The following is an 18,837-nucleotide window of genomic DNA, read 5'->3' on the forward strand; positions in this document are numbered from 1 at the left end:
CAAACTCTATTGATAGTTCTATATGCTGTTTTAAAACACACATTGTGTCCATTCCCAGTTACTTAAACACATCATAGACATTGAGCATCTACTTTTAAGGATTACAAAAAATAGCCCGGTCTCTTCCTGCTACCCTCTCCCCAGTCCCCATCAGAACTCCGTTTATAGTCCTTTCACTAATGGCTTAGGCTCACACATGCGAAACCCAGGCAATATTTACTCTGCCCTTAGACAGTCACTCAAATATTTACTGAGCAGCCACTGCGGGCCAAGGAAAATTTTTTGTCTCATAGGTTCACCAGAAAATAATAATGATAATAATGTTAATAATAATAATATATAATAATCTTTGCTCTCAGGGAACTTACAGTCCAGTTAAGAAGATAAACCATTAAATATATATATTACATAAGGTGGCTAAAAAAATAAAGTTATCTAGAGGACAGAGAGAGAGGGTGCGTGCACGTTGATCCAGGTCAGGGAACGCTACTTTGAAAAGGTAACTTGAAAGATGCCACTTACAGAAGCAGAGAAGCATAGGAATGAAATATAGATCACCACCTCCTTGCGTATAGACTGAGCAATGTTTGAATATGAAGGCGGACCATTTTTAAAAAGTTAATTTCAAAAGTGGCTCATATTTAGTTTTCAAAATCACCAGAGGCTGTGGGCCCTAAACATAAATGACTAAAACTATACTCTTAGCATGCAAACGAGCACCTCTGAACTGTCACCTGGTGCCTGGCAGGGTCCTGGGGAAAGGGTATTGTGACGGTGACAGAAATCACAATTCTTTTTTTCTTATTACACATGAGACTGTGCTCAGTGTTTTCAAAACAGTTGTAAATTAAAGTTCTGTCAAATCATTGACCTTCAGAAGCCAAACGGGGGGAAATGGACGTCCATTCTGCTTCATCCTAGACTGATACTCCGTGCGATGCCAGCTGCTAGGAGCCAGAAGCATCACCGAGCACATCTAACTCAACTTTCTCAGCTTACTCTTCATAAAACAGGCCCTCAGGGCTTTAGAGTTAAACAGTTAACTGCAGCATCATGTGTAAAAACCCAGGTCTCTTGACTCTGACGTTGGTTTTCATTGCCATTCCTTTTTCATACAAGATATTATATTTTAGTACCAGTTTGAGACGCTTTGAGGAGCAAAGGTCACCTGCTAGAATAATGGTGGCTGATTGAGAGGTGGTTCGTAGGGACAAGAAGAGGAGTACTGCAGAGGGAATGAGTCTGGGGTCCAGTCCGCAAGAACTGCTAAGGAGGCCACCACCAATGCAGAGGCTACTATGAGCATTACTCAGATGTGCATGTATCCACCCCATCTATGTGCGAGTACATATGCTTGGAAAATCTCCAGCCTTCCCTATTCTAATGGCACAAGCCTTGGGGGTACCCAGGACACCAAAGTAAGTGGGAAATATAAACTCAAGGTTGTAAAAATGCGCCAAGATTATAAAAAACTATGTTTTAAAGTTTCTAAGAAAACTGGAACATCCTCCATCTCTGTCCTTGCCACTGTCCAAGCAAACGTAATTTGGAAGACAAAGTTCTTAGTTCTAAAATAGTTCATTAGGATTTAGTTATTTTCTTCTTTCCTCTCAAACTAACTTGTTTATAGAAAGATTTTTAAATGAATTGAAGTTGATTATGTGGTATTTTTAAAAACGTTTACCTTCAAAACTTCTTTGAGAACCTCCCTTTAATATTTGAGGCTCGACATGGTATCCCATGAGCAGTTCAAAGTAATGGATTAAAAACAAAACCCACAAGATTGAAAACAAAAACTACCTTGATTATAGTAACTGCAGTGCTCATTTAGATGTAATCTGAAATCTAAACCATGTTTCCATAAGGCATTTGTTTCCTAGAATAAAAATGCTTTTAAAAACATCACCAGAAGTACATCCTAACAGCTTCCTGATTGAGAAAATATTTATAATTTCTAGTAAAACACACTGTTACTGTCGCACCCAAATCTAACAGGCCCAAAATTATTCCTTAATTGTGACAGAAACTTTCACAGTAAGAGATACTTTTTATTAACTATCAAAGTGCCTTACATGATGCTCTTGCCCCTTATGGGGACCCCAAATCAAGATATCAACTAATCAATAAGCAAGTATCATTAAGCAACCTAGAGAGACACAATAATACTTTATGAGAATTAGTGACTTATTAGAATTCATGTCACTAATTCCAGGAGTTGTGTACTTTCCACTGGAACCAATGTGCTCAAGCGTATAAAACGAAAACACATGACAACACCAGCATCAGTCACAGTCCATTCATTATGATGTACGGGATATTTTGAATTTAATAAACTTATTTTGATATGATTATTTAACCCATTTATATGGATAAATATGCATATGTTAATACAAGTATTTAGAAAATGATGAAATAAAAAAATTCAGTGGAATTTTATTCTTTCAACATTAATGCTTTTGCCTCCCTGATATATACCCTCACATTACTGCAACTTGCTTTTCAAAATCTTTTATAAAACTGGAAAAAATATAGGTAATAAACACTGGAAAAGTTTTCTGACTGAATTATTAAGAAGCTGAAAACTTAATATATTTAAGTTATTTACATATATACACATATATACATATGTATGTGGATATATGCAAATATATTTATGCATAGTAATATATATACAAATATGTAATATATACTAAGTATGTGTGTATATATACATACATATATATTAAGTGTATATATATGAATATGTGTGTGTGTGTGTGTGTGTGTGTGTGTGTGTGTGTGTGTGTATATATAAAACCCTAGTCAAAGTTGGCTCTTTCTTTTCTAAAATTTGAAGATAGTATGTTCTTAGGCCGTCCTGGGTTTCCTGTAGCTCACTGTATTCTCTCCTGGTCAAACTCTTCTAAACATTTTGGTGACACCGTATGAGGTAAAATCTCCAGAGGAAACAGCTGGTCAAACCCCTCCGTGTCGTGGCGGATTAGCCCTTCCAAGACTATCATGTTGTGTCTGTTCAGCTATTTGGTCCTAAAATGCCTCATGAAAGCTCACCAACTGAGCTACAAGAACTTCTTGGCTAATCTCACAATCCCAACACAGTAGCCTCGTAAAAACCAGTAAACCAGCCAGTTTTGAAGAAGATAAGCACCCAAAACAACTAACTGTATTTGCCTACCACCAATTTTTGAAAGTCAGAAAAATTAATTCCAATCAAAAACTTTTCATAAATAAAACTAACTGCTGGTGGCAATTCTGGTTGCTGATTCTTAGCTTGGAGAACGTGACCCCTACCCACCACCCGAAAAGAGTTGCCGGGCTGCTCTAAACTTGATACTGTTTAACTGTACCCGGAGAAAGGGCATTTCTACAGTGAAAGAACCAGTGTATTACACTCTTTTATTCCAGAGGAGAAAATGAGAAGTGCCCCACAGAAGCCAAGAAAAGGCAAGTTTGCCACAAATAAAAACATAAAAAAAGAAATTAATTGGATGATCACCTAGCACTGACACAAACACCCTTTCATTACCCTGGCTCAGTTACACGCAGTGATTCACAACTCCTTGCAAGGCAAGCCACCGCAGATGTTGCTCTTGTTAACTTACAACATTCACTGTGCACTGCTCACCGGGTGCCCCAGCCTTCCTTCACCATGGAGACTGCCCACAAGAAGCTGGGGTGCTCCTGGGCTCAGGCGGGCTCTCTCTTCTTTTTACACAGAAGTGAGAACCTAGCGTGGGAACAAAACAGAAGAGAAAGAAAAAGGTAAATGCATCATCAAGTCATTTGTTATCTCAACAAGTGAAGTGTGCAATCAATTAGACTATTTGATCATTCACCAAAGACCATTCTCCGGTACCTTTTCGAGAAAAAGAAATTCAGTAGTTTTGCTCTTGCCCCAGAGGACACAGCAGCACAGTTCAGCCAGCATCCCCCCCTCCCCTCTGCCCCCCATAAAGTCAAAGCCAATTCTGTGAGACTTCAGATGCAATCCCAGCTGACATGCAAACTTGCAACACAGCCTCAAAATAGGCCACTTGGCTTTTACTCTCTGTTCAACGGAGGGAGCTAGACCTTTTGCCATTTTCATACCTCAGTGGGCTGTTGGGAAGATCAATAAGATCACTCTCTTGCAAAGCACTCAGAGTTCCTGAGAAGAAAGGCACTATGTAGACGCAAAGTATTATTAGTGGTCATAAGCCTGTTACTGAGCTCTGAGCCAGAATATAAAAGCCAGCCTTGGCCAGCCACCAACAATCAACCATCCCTGGGGCATCGACCATCTAATCATCTGAAAGGGCCACCATACTAAGATTCCTCCTTCCAGGGAAGGGTTGAAAGGAAAGAGGATGGGAAATGCAGGTGTCTGGAATCTCAGGGAGAAAGAAATCGAGGGCTTGGAGCAGGAAAGGAAGAGGAAGGGGGATCAGCATCAGGACTGGGTCCAGGCCACAGGCCCCCTCAGGTTGCTGGCCTGCAGTGCCTAGAGCACTGGAGGTTTGTGGGGCTGTGAAATTTTACACTGGCGGTTTGCCATTTCTGCCCACCAATGATAACACACACACAAATGGTGTGCCGAGGACCTGCTGGAGAAGGACTGAATAATTTTTTTTTTTAATTTTTTTTTTTTTTTTTTTTTTGCATTTTTCTGAAGCTGGAAACAGGAAGAGACAGTCAGACAGACTCCCGCATGCGCCCGACCGGGATCCACCCGGCACGCCCACCAGGGGGCGATGCTCTGCCCATCCTGGGCGTCGCCATGTTGCGACCAGAGCCACTCTAGCGCCTGAGGCAGAGGCCACAGAGCCATCCCCAGCACCCGGGCCATCTTTGCTCCAATGGAGCCTCGGCTGCAGGAGGGGAAGACAGAGACAGAGAGGAAGGCGCGGCGGAGGGGTGGAGAAGCAAATGGGCGCTTCTCCTGTGTGCCCTGGCCAGGAATCAAACCCGGGTCCTCCGCACGCTAGGCCGACGCTCTACCGCTGAGCCAACCGGCCAGGGCTGAATAATTTTTGTTTGTTGCTTTTAAAGAAAAGACCTTTTCATATTCTGATCGTTAATATTTTCCACACATGGATTTTTACATTTTCTCCCTTCTTGATGACAGAGCCAGAAATGGCTTTTCCTGGTTCAATATTATCAAGTGAGATTGACTAGGGAGTTCTTGAGGAGCATACTTGAGGTATAGGAATATACAGGAGTGGCTTTAGGGACAACAGAAAACAGGACTCAAGTGCTACGCTGCAATCTTGCTTGCTTCCCAAACAAGCCTCCCCAAGGGCCTTTCAAAGTTACAAGCACCTGCTCAACAAAGGTGGGAGTCACCGCATTAATACTGAGGATGTGATATTTTTGAGAGAAAACAAAGTGGTCCCTTATCTCATAAAAATGAGTAATGTCCAGTCTTAGATTTGGAATTGGTAAAACACTGACAAATCTGCCTCAAAATAATGGACTAAAAAATGGAGAGAGAAAAAAAAAGTAGGATAAAAGAGAGAAAGGAGGTATCTGCCACTGATGTAATTAACCATAGCTTTGATAGTGAATACAGTTTACAAAGGGCTCTCTTATTAATTAATGCATTCACTCACCCAATTTTTCCTTAGCCCTTAGTACATCCTCCAGTTCCATGTTTTGTTCACAAAATAGATAAGAACCACGCCTTTAAGGAGCTCATTGCCTCAAGAGGGACAGATATTAAAAAATTTTAGTATACTATTTTCAGTGTAGGTATAAAATTTGAACACTGGAGAGGTATTATGAAGGAAAAATAAGCACTGTGATATGCAATCATAATGGGGTACCCCATTTAGAAGGAGGGTCTCACAAGGTATTTCTTTAAAAAGTAACATTTAAGCAGAGAAGTGTAAGATGAGTAGAAGTTAGCCGGGCATTGAGTTTCTAGGGAGAGGAAAATAGTTTGTTATTTTGAGACATGATCTAGAGATGGACAGTTAGCTTCTAGTTCACCTTTGCTTCTTTTCCTGGTCCTTTCAACCCAGTCTCTTTGGTCAAAACCAAGCAATGAGCAGCAGACTTGATGGCATTAACGAGAGCTCTTGTGGTGATCACTTCACAATATGTAGATATATCAAATCATTGCTGTACACTTGAAACTACTGTAATGTTATATGTCAATTATATTTCAATTAAAAAAAAAGAAATAAGCAACAGAACTGTTGTTAACATCTTGAAATAAAAGCTGATTCTTCCTTCCGACCGCCAGGGCCATCAGAGCAGCAAACCATAAGTGATTTCTGCTGGAGGAACGCCACTCAGTGCTGGTGTTAAACTTGATGTGACAGCAAAGGCGACTGGCTTCCTAATGCATCTCAAGTCACTGCATTATCATAAGAAAAAGAAGCTCTCTGTTAACACCTGCATGCCACAGCTGGACTTAAAAAAACCCGTCCCAAAAGAGCTAACAACAGATCCCACTACATGTAAATGTCTGAAAAAACAATTTTCTTAGTGCTTTGCATTAGGTTTCAAATTTGCTGACTTCCTCTGGACTATCAGATATATTTTTTAAAATTTCTCTCACGAGCTTAAGTGGCATTTTGCACACCTACAAGTGTCCTAAACTAATATAATATGTCAACTGTACTTGAAAAGTAAAAATTGTTTTAAAAGAAGAGTGTCTTGGAAACCTATCTTGGTTCTGAGTTTAGTTGCCTGTTTACTTACCCACGTACATATCACACGGCAGAAATAGAAGCAATGGAAATGTTGTGTTCCTCTGAAGTGTTTTCTCGTTCCCTACATCATGGATCAGGTACCATTTAATTCTGACACTAAGGAAAATTAGTTAATTCGCTTTCCTCATACTACAAAATGAAGCCTTCCTCTGACAGACTCTCTCATGTTCTCCTCGAGAATAGAGTAAGTTTGAAAATCTAAAATGAGTTAAGCCAAACTTTTATCTGGAGTCTCTTTTCATTAAAGACACCAGGATACAATGTAATTTCTCCAAGTTCCTCATAAACCAAAAATATTAATAACACTTCATGTTCAGTTGTGAAATACACACCCTCGCTTTGACTTAGTGATATTGACAAACTAGAAAACTCAGAAAAAAAGGAGAAGCCAAGAAAAAGGACCTCTTAAAGCCAACTTGTCCCACACCCCGCCACTAGACCTGGGAAACCATGCCAAACTGATGGTTTCTTGCCCTGACCAGAGAAGAGAATGACACAGTGTCAATTTCTCCTTCCCTTGACTGCCCACAACACTTACAGCCTCTATCACACATTTTCCTTCCAATTCACTACTTCGTTATATTGTCTTTTTTTATTCCACTGGATTTATTTAAGTCGTGAAGACTTGAAAAGCTTTTAAGTTCCTCGATGAAAGAAACCCTGTCATGCCCTTTTTCGCAGCCTCCTAAGAGTAACTATGAGAAGAGCCTGAATTTAAATTAAACGACCCATATCCAAAACCTGTTCTACAACTTAACCTGCATGCCAGAGGAATCACTATTCCACAGCTATAATGTAAGCCCTTGTCATTTTTTTCTGTCCTCCGGGGACCTGGAGCTCCTAGGATGCCTACCATCTGAATGAACTAATGAAAGCCCTCCATGAACTGTAGACAATGAAGTTATAATGTAGCTTTCACTCCTCTGTTCTTCCAGTCTGTTTTATTTTTAGTCACAAGTGGCTTTTGAACAGTTGCCTTCTGCTTTTAAGATTCATGACCCCTACCTCCGCCCAGGTCACCAGGAACCTGTATCTTTGATCCTCACAGTGACTTTTCAAAGCCAGTATTGAAGAAACCATTGTGGTAACGTGGAGGGGAGATGTAAATGCAGTGCCTCTCAAAGGTGAACCACAAACCTGGAGGTCTTGTTCAACCATATTGCTGGGGCCCACCCCCAGACTTTCAGATTCAGTGAGTGGGGGATGGGACCAGAGAATCTGCATTTCTAACCAATTCTCAGGGAATAATGACGTTGAGGGTCCAGGGACAACCCTTTGAGAACCTCTGCTCTAAGGGTAAGTCTTTCTGTCAGAGAGATGCTTAAGATCTTTTGAGTGTATTTAATCACTCACAATAAAATGGCTACATTGGAAGGACTGATACCTGTCTATTTCAAAGATGCAACTGATGACAAAAAAAGCTTAAAAAAAAAAGCTCACTCATTTTATAATCTGGGAAATCTTTTGGTGACTCTCAGTCTTGGGTCTTAGTCTATTTTCTTACTGGTTTCAGGTCCTAATGGGGTCAAATTCAGCCCTTTGTATCTCGTTCAATCTTTTTTCTTTGCTAGAAACTTCTTACAAATGGATCAGTCACTGCTATTCCTAAAAGACCTTCCCCACATACCTGATGCATTCCCAAAGGGCTGTCACCATTCTCCTGTTCACCAACAAACACAGTCATGTATAGTTTAAATTCAATGCCAGTATTTTACAGGTACATCTTAAACTCTTGGAGTTTGACTTTCACCATATTTTTAAAGTAAACTTCCTTTTCTTTCTTTCAGAATGACTTCCTGCCTTCTAAATGCAGTGGTTCATTCCAGACTGACTTCTTTTATAATATTTGATAAGAGTAGTTCCTTCAATTCTCTTTTCCTTTTATTTATTACATTAGCATTTTGCCTACACAGCATCTTTTGGGAGCGACCTCTCCCCCACTCTCATAGGACTTCAGGCCTTGGCTCCAAATAGGCATGTGACCTCAGTCTGGAGAATCAGAATGCTCATATCCCTCTCACCATGATGTCTGGTTTTAGGGATAGGCATGTAACCAAAGCCATGTCAATCAAAGCCTCACTTAGACTGGCTGGAACTAAGAGGAATAAGGCACCCTCTCCTAGTGAGAACATGAAAGCAAGGTCTACAAGGAACTGTTTTTACCATTTTGTGTGGAAAGCCCACTTGAGAATGAAGCTCTTCAGTAGGGAGCAAAGCTGAAAGACAGAAAGTCTGAGTCCTGACAACAGTGAGGTCCCTTGGATCCAGCCATACTGAAAGTTAGGTTTATCCCTGGATGGTTAGTTAGGTTGTAATAAACAAAATTCTAAAGTGCCCCCAAATTTCTCTGTCCCTTAGTGCAGTGGTTCCCAACCCCCGGGCCGCAGACCAGTACCGGTCCGCAGAGAAAGAATAAATAACTTACATTATTTCCATTTTATTTATATTTAAGTCTGAACAATGTTTTATTTTTTTAAAAACGACCAGATTCCCTCTGTTACATCTGTCTAAGACTCACTCTTGACACTTGTCTCGTAAATTCGACAACTATATTTAAAAATACCAGTTTTTACGCCGGTCGCATAATTTTATTTTGTGCATTTATCCATCCTACCCTAAAGGCCGGTCCATGAAAATATTTTCTGACATTAAACCAGTCCGTGGCCCAAAAAAGGTTGGGGACCACTGCCTTAGTGCACATATACCTTATCCTAGTTATTCATTCAAACACTAATCTTGGTGTTGCTACTGTGAAGAGATTTTGCAGATCAAATTAAGCTCCTAAATAGAACGATTATCTGTGGTGGGCCTGCTCTAATCAGGTGAGCCTTCAGGGGGACAGGCTCTTACAGGGATCAGGTTCAAGGCATGAGAAGACGTATGGGGGGGGGGGGTCATACCACGTGTCAAGGAAATGGAGATGGCAGGAGCTGAGAGTGGTGCTTAGCCCACAGCCAGCAACAGAACAGCGGCCTCAGTCCTACAACCACATGGAAATTAATTCTGCCACTAAGCATGTGAACTCAAAACATGACCATGAGCCCCAGATGAGAACGCAGCTCAGCTAACACTTTGAGTTCAGCCCTGTGAAATCCTGAGTGGAGAATCCAGCTAAGCTGAGGCTAGACTCTTGACCCCTGTGCAGAAACTGTGAGATAACATGGCTATGGTTTTAAGCCCCTAAATTTATGATACAATCGGTTCCATATTTTTGCTTACATCGCTTGGAGTTTTTTTCCTGCACCAAAATATCATAATGCTCTCGCTTTCTCTGAGATTGTACTATTGTAGTGCTCCTTACATCATTGTGCTGCTAGCTCCTTGGCTTTTTATCCTTTCCTGTTATTCTTTCTAACCCTAGGGTATGGATTCCCCAAGGTTTCATGCTCTGCTCTTTCTCTTGTCTTTCTATAACAATTTACTTTTATTGCATATAGTTCTTAAATCTGCATCCTGGGTCCTGGTTTCTTCCCTAACAAGCTGCATATAGGCAGTAAGAATAAATTATGTCTGTTTCAAAATTTCCCATCTCCCTCCCAAAAAACCAGTCCTCTTTTATTTCCAATTCATGCTAACAAGATCATCGTCTTCTACTCCTTCTCCCACCATCCATCCATTGTCAAGTCCTATCAGCCTGACCTCCATTTCCACCTCAGCACCGGGGGGCAGACTCCACCCCTCTCATAGCAGCCTGCTGATTTGTCTCCTAGCCTTCGACCTTCTCCCTCCAAACCATCTGAGTCATTTTTCCTGAACCAGACTTCCTAAAGGAGATTATATAACATCCCTTCTTGTGCCGTGCCATGGCACTGGTTCCTACAGCTTGCTGAATGTGTTCTAAAATCTGATGCTTCAGACCTTCAAAATCTGTCCCCAACATGCTTTTCCCACTTCACTTTCGAATTCTCCCTTTATGTATGTTGTCCCAGCCAAACTGAGCTTCTCTCTACACCTCAGGAAGCTCACATCTCTCTTCCACATATGACAATTCAAGCCAGGCCCACTGAGACCTGCTCAGTCAGATCTTACTTCTGCCATCCTCGTTCCTTCTTCCTCCTATGCTACGACTTTCTCAATCACAAATATTTTGTTTTTAGATGTGAGTTCCCATATTTTTTATTTCTTTTACTTAGGGTACTAATCATTTTATTGCTTATCCTAAAATAGGCACCATCTCCCCAGGCAGACTGAAGTGAACTTTGTGAAGACAGGGTTTGTGTCTGTCTGCTTTGTGTAAGCTTCAGAGGGCTTTGGCTAAGGTAACCCCTTGATAAACAGTGTTTGATTAAATGACTGAGAATGTGGTATTTTACTTTCACTCTGACATGTCCTCAAAGTCTTCTTACTCTGTGGTTATCAAAGAGGAGAGTCCCTTTCTGGTGATTTGGGAGTAAAATCATTACATAAGCCAATATAGAAACTGCACAGTCAATCACTGAAATATTCTGCAAGAGTCTCTTTTTCCAACCCAGGACTAAAGCTGACTCATATTCTCTGAGCAGGAGAAGCAGCCAGGGCTGCTGGCAACAGTGGAGTTCAGAAAGGCTCCCTCTGGATGAGCCGTGCAGCCCAGCAGGGCGCAGAGCCCTGCACCAGCTCGCAGAGGAGCGTGGATGTCAATCATGAGAACCAGAATTACCCCTAGGGCAGGCAATGGCAATGCAGAACCTTCCTGAGAGCAGAGGTATCCAATCAGATTTCAAGAAGAACTGGAGGAACGCAAAGGGTGAGATGAAGCCCAAACCTAAAGTATTCTGAAAAATATGATTTATTCATCCTACAGTGCAGTCCCTCTCCAATCAATATGTGATGGTGTGTAAAATCTTTTTCCAAACTGGCAACCCTTGGGTATCAAGCATGCATTTGGGACATTTTATACTATCAGTATCTGCTTAAAGAACACATAATCAGAGAAATAAATATGCTGGAAAAAAACGCTGTAATCAAACTTTTAAAAAATTATAATTCAAGTTGATCCATGCCACTGTTTTGTGTTATTAGCATGCTTATTATATAAAGGTATGGCTTTATCCACACACACAGACTTGGCAGGTATCTATACTTTTATGCAGGTTACAAAGCAAAGTTTGCTAAGAAATATAATTATGCATGCATCCAGAGAAAAGTGCATCTGCATATCAAGAATAAGATGAAAATATACATGAGAAATATTTCATCTGTACTCAACAGCCATAGAATGACATCTTCACTAACACACACACACACACACACACACACACACACACACACACACACACAGTATATATAAATCATGAGCTGTTATGGTCCCTGAGTAAACATTGTGGGGAGTCCCATAACTTTACATTTCTTTCCATTTCTGCTCTATTTCCTGTTTCAATAATATTAGTAAAAATCCTAAGAAACTTAAATGTTTTCTTATTCTTTTTTTTTTGTGAACATATTAGAAGTTATATGAGAATATTCTCAAGTATTTTATTTGGCCCGACTTCACAAAATACCAAATGGTGAGTCAAAGTAAGAGGACCAGATAGAATCCCCTTAGACCCCTAGACTGTTCTTTTGGACAAATATAAGCAACAGACTTCAAAGGTATTCAAAGCGGTACTTTGGAAACATCTTATCAAAGCCACAGTACCTTTTCATTCAATGAAATACGGTTATGTAAAAGCGTAGCTATTGATACAACAGGACCCCGATCATGCTTTATTTTGTATTTTGTTTTAATTTTTTTTTTTTTTGTATTTTTCTGAAGCTGGAAACGGGGAGGCAGTCAGACAGACTCCCGCATGGGCCCGACCGGGATCCACCCGGCACGCCCACCAGGGGGCAATGCTCTGCCCATCCGGGGTGTCGCTCTGTTGCGACCAGAGCCAGTCTAGTGCCTGAGGCAGAGGCCATGGAGCCATCCTCAGTGCCCAGGCCATCTTTGCTCCAATGGAGCCTTGGCTGTGGGAGGGGAAGAGAGAGACAGAGAGGAAGGAGAGGGGGAGGGATGGAGAAGCAGATGGGTGCTTCTCCTGTGTGCCCTGGCCGGGAATCGAACCCGAGACTTCCGCACGCCAGGCTGATGCTCTACCACTGAGCCAACCGGCCAGGGCCTTTTGTTTTAACTTTTTTAATGTTTTTTGTTTGTTTGCTTGTTTAAGATTTTATTTATTCATTTTAGAGAGAGAGACAGAGAGGGAGAGAGAGAGAGATAAAGGGGGAGGAGCAGAAAGCATCAACTCCCATATGTGCCTTGACCAGGCAAGCCTGGGGTTTTGAACCAGTGACCTCAGCATTCCAGGTCAACACTTTACCCACTGCGCCACCACAGGTCCTGATCATGCTTTAAAAGTCATAGTATCATTACATCAATAAAGATTATTCAAAGATCTTTAAAAATAGAATTATTTTTCAAAATTCAAAAATCAGAAAGTTCTAACTACCTGACTTTTCCATATGTTTGGACCAGCAAGACTTTTCCATAATTATATTGTTTCAACTTTGCTTGTCTTCTTTTTGTTTGTTGTATTAAATTAAAAGCCAAAACTATATTAAAAACTTTATCTTTTAACCTCTCTGTTTGATACCGTTCCAGGTAGCTGCCTCCTTGCTTAAATATTACAACTTTCTGATGCAATCAGAAAAAAAATATTTCAAAACAAAGGCACTATTGAAAACTTTTTCCTTTTGGAGGAGGCTTAATAAAACTATCCTAGCTTAAAACAGAGATTTCAATGGTCTCAGCTGTGAACAAGTAACAGAAATGCTACTTAGCAGTAAATCCGGGGATTACCTGTTTGAAAAACACCAAAGGCAGGTATACTTTGATGTGGGTTACCTGGTGCCAGGGAAGTAGCAAGAAATACAATTATTCTTTTTCTATGAACATGGAGTGGAAGATTTGAGCAAAGATCCATTGCATATGTGTGTGGGGGGCGCACTGGGCACCAGTGCTGAGAACAAAGAACACATGCCAACCTGAGCCAGTGACAAATAACAGTGTCTAAGGAAACAGCTCCATTTGCTACAACGTTTTCAACTCAAGTAAAGGAAAATATCAACCTTTTAGAGCAAAGGACCCCAGTAAGATACAATGACAATATGCTGAGTCCCGAAACTCAATTAAAATGCCTGATGATGGTATTTTATTAAAAATCTCAAGGATTTCTTTACAAAAAGAGCATTCTAAAAGTTTACTACATCTCTTTGAAAATAAATATTTAAAACTCTTAGAATTGGCAACATCTATTTATCACAAGACTCTAGAACACACAACCTCAGGGAAAAGTATGCCCCCATTTCTATTAGATGAAAGAATCACAGGCTTTCTCCCCCCCTTCATCTTCCAGGTTTAGGGGTTCATCTCAATATCATGGCTCAGGAGCTCATACTTACAACTCCTAACATATCAAAAAAGAAAAATTCTAGCTTAGCTCCTTAATTGTTTTGTCGAATAAGCTCTCAAATGTTCATTTTTGTTACCTTTTTTTTTCAGGCAAAATAAGAGGCCTTTTACAAAAATTCTATTGTTAAAACAATGGAATTCTCCTGGGAATGACTTCGTTATGGAAATGAAGTGACAGCCTCCTTTATCCAGCCAGGCAGAAAGTCTGCATGTATAAAAGGCATTCAGAACAGTCAAGTGCTGTGTGTGGGAGGACATAAAATGCTATTTTTAATTCAGATTGCAGCATCCTTCCTATACAAGTCTTTCTGTATAATCATAATCATAATAATACTGATCTAAACAGAAAAAAAAAAAACCCAACCTATTTCTGCTGACCCCAGCAGAAAAAAGGAGGGAAAACAAAGACAATGAATAGAATGATGAATAGAGCTTCCTTTTACTTTTGGACCACTCAGTGGGCTCAGAAATCAACCTCTAAAGCTATCAGAGCTGACTACCGATCATCCAGAACTAAAAGCACTTAAGCTTTGCGAGTAGCAGCATTACATCTTCTCACACGCATTTACATTTTTGTACTTGTGACATTCACTCTACTGAGTTTGCTAGAATCGCCTGCGCCTGCCAGGAAACACTATGAGAACCCTTCCACCTGCTCCAAAAGTTTACACTCCTCATGAAGCTGTGATGGATGAGTCCAGCTGTGTGGCAGGACCACACTGCAAACCAATTTCTAATTTCAAAAAGGCCCCTCGAGTGAGCAAGAGGCACCGAGCTTGTTTGGGCAAATGCAGAACTTTCCAAATCAGGTGTAAAATCTGTAGATGAAAGCTTTTCATGTCTACCGTGCTTCCCTTGGCTCAAAGCCTGAGGAGGAGTGATGAATGGAAGTGCTGGGAAGGAAGTGAAGATCAGTGTAGATGGCTCTCTGCAGAAGTATAACATTGGAGAGGAAGGGTATAGGATGAGAGTGGAATTAGTATAAAAGATAACTGATGGAACAAGATCCCCTAGCAATGGCTAAGTGATTGGTTTAAGATCAGTCAAAGAGAATGAGAGGAGAGGATCAGAGAGATATATTTTAACTGAGGTAAACTTCACATAACCTAAAATTCATCACTTTAAGAAATTTTGAAGTGTACAATCAGGGGCTTTTACTACATTCCCAATGTTGTGCCACCATTACCATTATCTCATCCCAGAAGATTTTCATCATCCCAAAAGAAAGCCCATGGCCAATTTCCTATCCTTCCCACTCTCAGCCCCTGGCAACCACTCATCTGAAATCTACCTCTATGCATTTCCCTACTCTACATGTTACATGGAAATGGAATGAATCATGCAATATGTAGGCTTTGGTGACTGGCTTCTTTCACTTAGCATACATTTGAACCAGTGTGCCCTAAACAGAACACTGGTGTGCCACAAGAATTTTTAAAACATGTAATACCTGACTATTTAGTCTGGAGTGCTGACCTCTTTTGCCTTATATTGTCAAATAAAAAGAAAAGACAATAGCCAGAGTGATAACTGTCCAATGTGAATGCCTTATCTTGAACCATAAACATATAGGTCACACAACAGAGTTATACCACATTAGTCACGTTGCATAATAAAGTTACTTCTGATAGGTTAAGTCTTGGTACCAGAAATCCTTATGTACAAGTAAAAAAACCTGATTTTTTAAAAAGTCACTTTAGAGCAAAAAGGACAGGTAATTACTTTTTATTTTTTTATAAAGCAATCAAAATTACATTTTTTGTCAGATTGGCAAAATATATAGTATAGTTTTTGGTGCGCCACAGAATTTTAGTAATATTAATAGTTTATGTGTGCCATGAGATGAAAAAGGTTGAAAACCCCTGACTTAGCACAATGTTTTCAGAATTCATCTATGTTGTAGCATGTACCAGTACTTCACTCCTGTTTTGGCTGAATAATACTCCATTGCACAAATACATCGCATTGTGTTTAACCATTCATCAGTTGATGGACATTTATGTTCCACATTTTGGCTATATGAAGAATGCTGCTATGAACATTTTGTACATATTTTTGTTTGAATAGCTGTTGTTGTTAGATTCAGGGAGGTGTGCTGTGGATGCCAAAGTGTAACTATTGAAAGAGCAGGAACAGGGAGATGCTGATAGGGCCCCTGTGAGGCTGAGAACTAAGAAGATCAGCACAAAGGAGGACAAACATCCTGCATTCTATTGGTCAGAAACCCTTATCAGAAGTTTATGTTTGAAATTCGCCACTAAGCTAAACCCTGCCCCTGTTGCTATGCTACGTGCGACCTTCTTAGCGAATAGCTAACTGCCACATCTGCTTCTGTGTAATGCTTGCTCACTTAGGATATATAAGGAAGGACCTAGTTGTAAGTGCCAGGCACGACTCTCATTTGCAGCTCCTTGTGAATACGGTGTCTCCGGACATCTTGGGAGTTCACCCCTGCGCAGGTTAAAGTTGGTCAATAAAGTACGATCTAAGCTCCTGAAAGTCTCCGAAGTTTGTTCTCGTACCTGGTGGATGCAACAGTTGTCAATTCTTTTGGTTATAAACCCAGGAGTGGAATTTCTGGGTCATATAGTAATTCTATGTGTAACTTTTTGAGGAACTGCCAATCTACTTTCCATAGTGGCTGTACCATTTTACAGTAGTTTACGATGGTTCCAATTTCTCTACATTTTTGTCAACACTTGTTATTTTCCTTTTTTTTTAAATTAATATGACCATCCTACTGAATATAAAGTGGCACCTTATTGTGGTTTTCACTTACATTTTTCTACCATTAATGATGTTGAACATTGTTACAATGTGCTTATGGGACATTTGTATATCCTCTTTGGAGAAGTCTATTCAGGTCATCTGTCCATTTTAATACTGGGTTGGTTGCCCTTTGGTTGTTCAGTTCTAAAGGTCCTTTAAATATTCCAGAAACTAGACTCTGATTATCAGTTTCATGATTTACAAATATTTTCTTCCATTATGTGGATTGTCTTTTGACTTTCTTGATAGTGTCTTTGATTCACAAAAGATTTTTTTTATTTTGATGCAGCACAATATCTATTTTTTCTTTTGTTGCTTGTGCTTGTAGTGTCATATCTAAAAGTCCACTGTCAAATCCAAAGTCATGAAGATTTACTTCTATGTTTTAGAATTCTTCTAAGAGTATTATAGTTTAGCTCTTACATTTAATTTGTTGATCCAGTCTACTTTTTGTGTATGGTGTGAAGGGTCCACCTTACTTCTTCTGCATGTGTCTTTTTCTAGCTGTCCAGCACCATTTGTTGAAAAGAGGTCAGAGAGTTCTGAATATGGAGTGATTTTAGCCCGGTCTCTTTTTGCATGCCACACATCATTTTGGAAATTAATGTAATTAACTGAATTTTGGTTACAGTGAGTACAAGTGAATGAACTTGTATTCCTCATTCCACATTTTGAAGATGGAGCAAGTTTTCAAGAATCATGACCAATTAGAGTCCTAATCCTGAGCTTTCAGGAAGTCAACCAGCTCTGGGGTCATGTTTTTGCCAGGACTAATTTCCAAAAGCAACGTGTAGCTTGAAATTGCTGGGTTTTCTATTATTTTAGTTCCATTTGTTCCCCTGTCCCACTCCAATAAGCACCTATTAAAATAGGCTCTTTGGAGAGAACTTAATGATCTAATTCCTACTAAGGCAGAGATAGCATATTTTAGCATGATGCCTTAGTCCCTGTTTTGTTTAAGCAAAAAGAATGAAGTACAGATTGTAGAATACCAGGGATCATCCATGCAGCCATTGGAGGAACTTTCAAATCCCCCTAAAGCAGCAGTTTTCAGACTTCACTGCACATTGTAATCACCTGGGGAGCTTTCAAATATCCTAATGCCTGGGACCCACCTACAGAGACACAAACTTAATTGTTCTGGGGTGTAGTCTAGGTAATGGGATTCTAGCATGCAGCCCTGGTGGAGAGCCAGAGCCTTGAAGTCAGAAATCAGAGGTTGCTATTCACTCCCCCTACCCTTGAAGCAGCTCTTTCTGCCACCTTGCATCACCTACTGACAGTCAGAGATGTACTTTTATCCATTTTTCAAAAATACTATAATTTCAATTTAAAATATAAAAGCTGAATTTCTTGCAGTAGCTCTCATTTAATCTTCCCAACTATCCTGTGAGAGGAGGTTTACCAATGAAGAAGCAAATTCTGAGTGATTAAACAGCAGCCCAGGACCACCAAACTCGACAACAGCAGAGAATGGATTTGAATACAATCCTAACCCAAAGTCTGTATCATTTATGTTGTCTTTCTAATTTTAAAAGGGCCAACCATTGTAAGTGTGGTTGTTTAATTTGGTACCAAGACCAATAAAGGGAACAGTAATTTTACATCTTCCATCCAGCAACTGGAGGGGCTAGGGGATATATACTCACTAAAGAGGATGGTGAGCACTGCTCATGCCATTACTGTTCTTTCTAGTGTGTGTGTACATGTATATTTTGTGTGTATGAGAGTGCATGTCAACATAAGGGGAGCAGGCCTCAAGGATACAACTAAATTCAGGAAGATGAAAAATGCAGCTGAATAGAGTTTTCAGAGATTGTGGGGGAGCAGTATTCTATCCAGTATGTGCTAAGACTGGCAATAAACCATGAAATACCTTTACTGTGGTACAAAAATAATAAACACTAAGGAAACTAACACTTCATTCATTTGTGAATTTAATCTGATGCATATATATGATTACAAAGCTCAATGCTTTGCAACAGCAAGACCAAAAGACTC

General features: G+C 40.1%; 1 protein-coding gene across 6 annotated transcripts in view; it reads right to left on the reverse strand.

Annotated features, from left to right (window-relative positions):
• The window catches only part of ATXN1 (ataxin 1), a 577,099-nt gene that overhangs the window by 160,374 nt on the left and 397,888 nt on the right, over positions 1 to 18,837 (reverse strand). For 5 of the 6 annotated variants that reach the window (XM_066377111.1, XM_066377106.1, XM_066377109.1 and 2 more), the window contains one exon: positions 3,603 to 3,727. The gene's annotated coding sequence lies outside the window, so the exon portion shown is untranslated. The remainder of the gene's footprint in view (positions 1 to 3,602; positions 3,728 to 18,837) is intronic. The other variant, XM_066377108.1, reaches the window with a different exon arrangement.

This window comes from Saccopteryx leptura, chromosome 3 (genome assembly GCF_036850995.1).
Source record: "Saccopteryx leptura isolate mSacLep1 chromosome 3, mSacLep1_pri_phased_curated, whole genome shotgun sequence".
Lineage (NCBI taxonomy): Eukaryota > Metazoa > Chordata > Mammalia > Chiroptera > Emballonuridae > Saccopteryx > Saccopteryx leptura.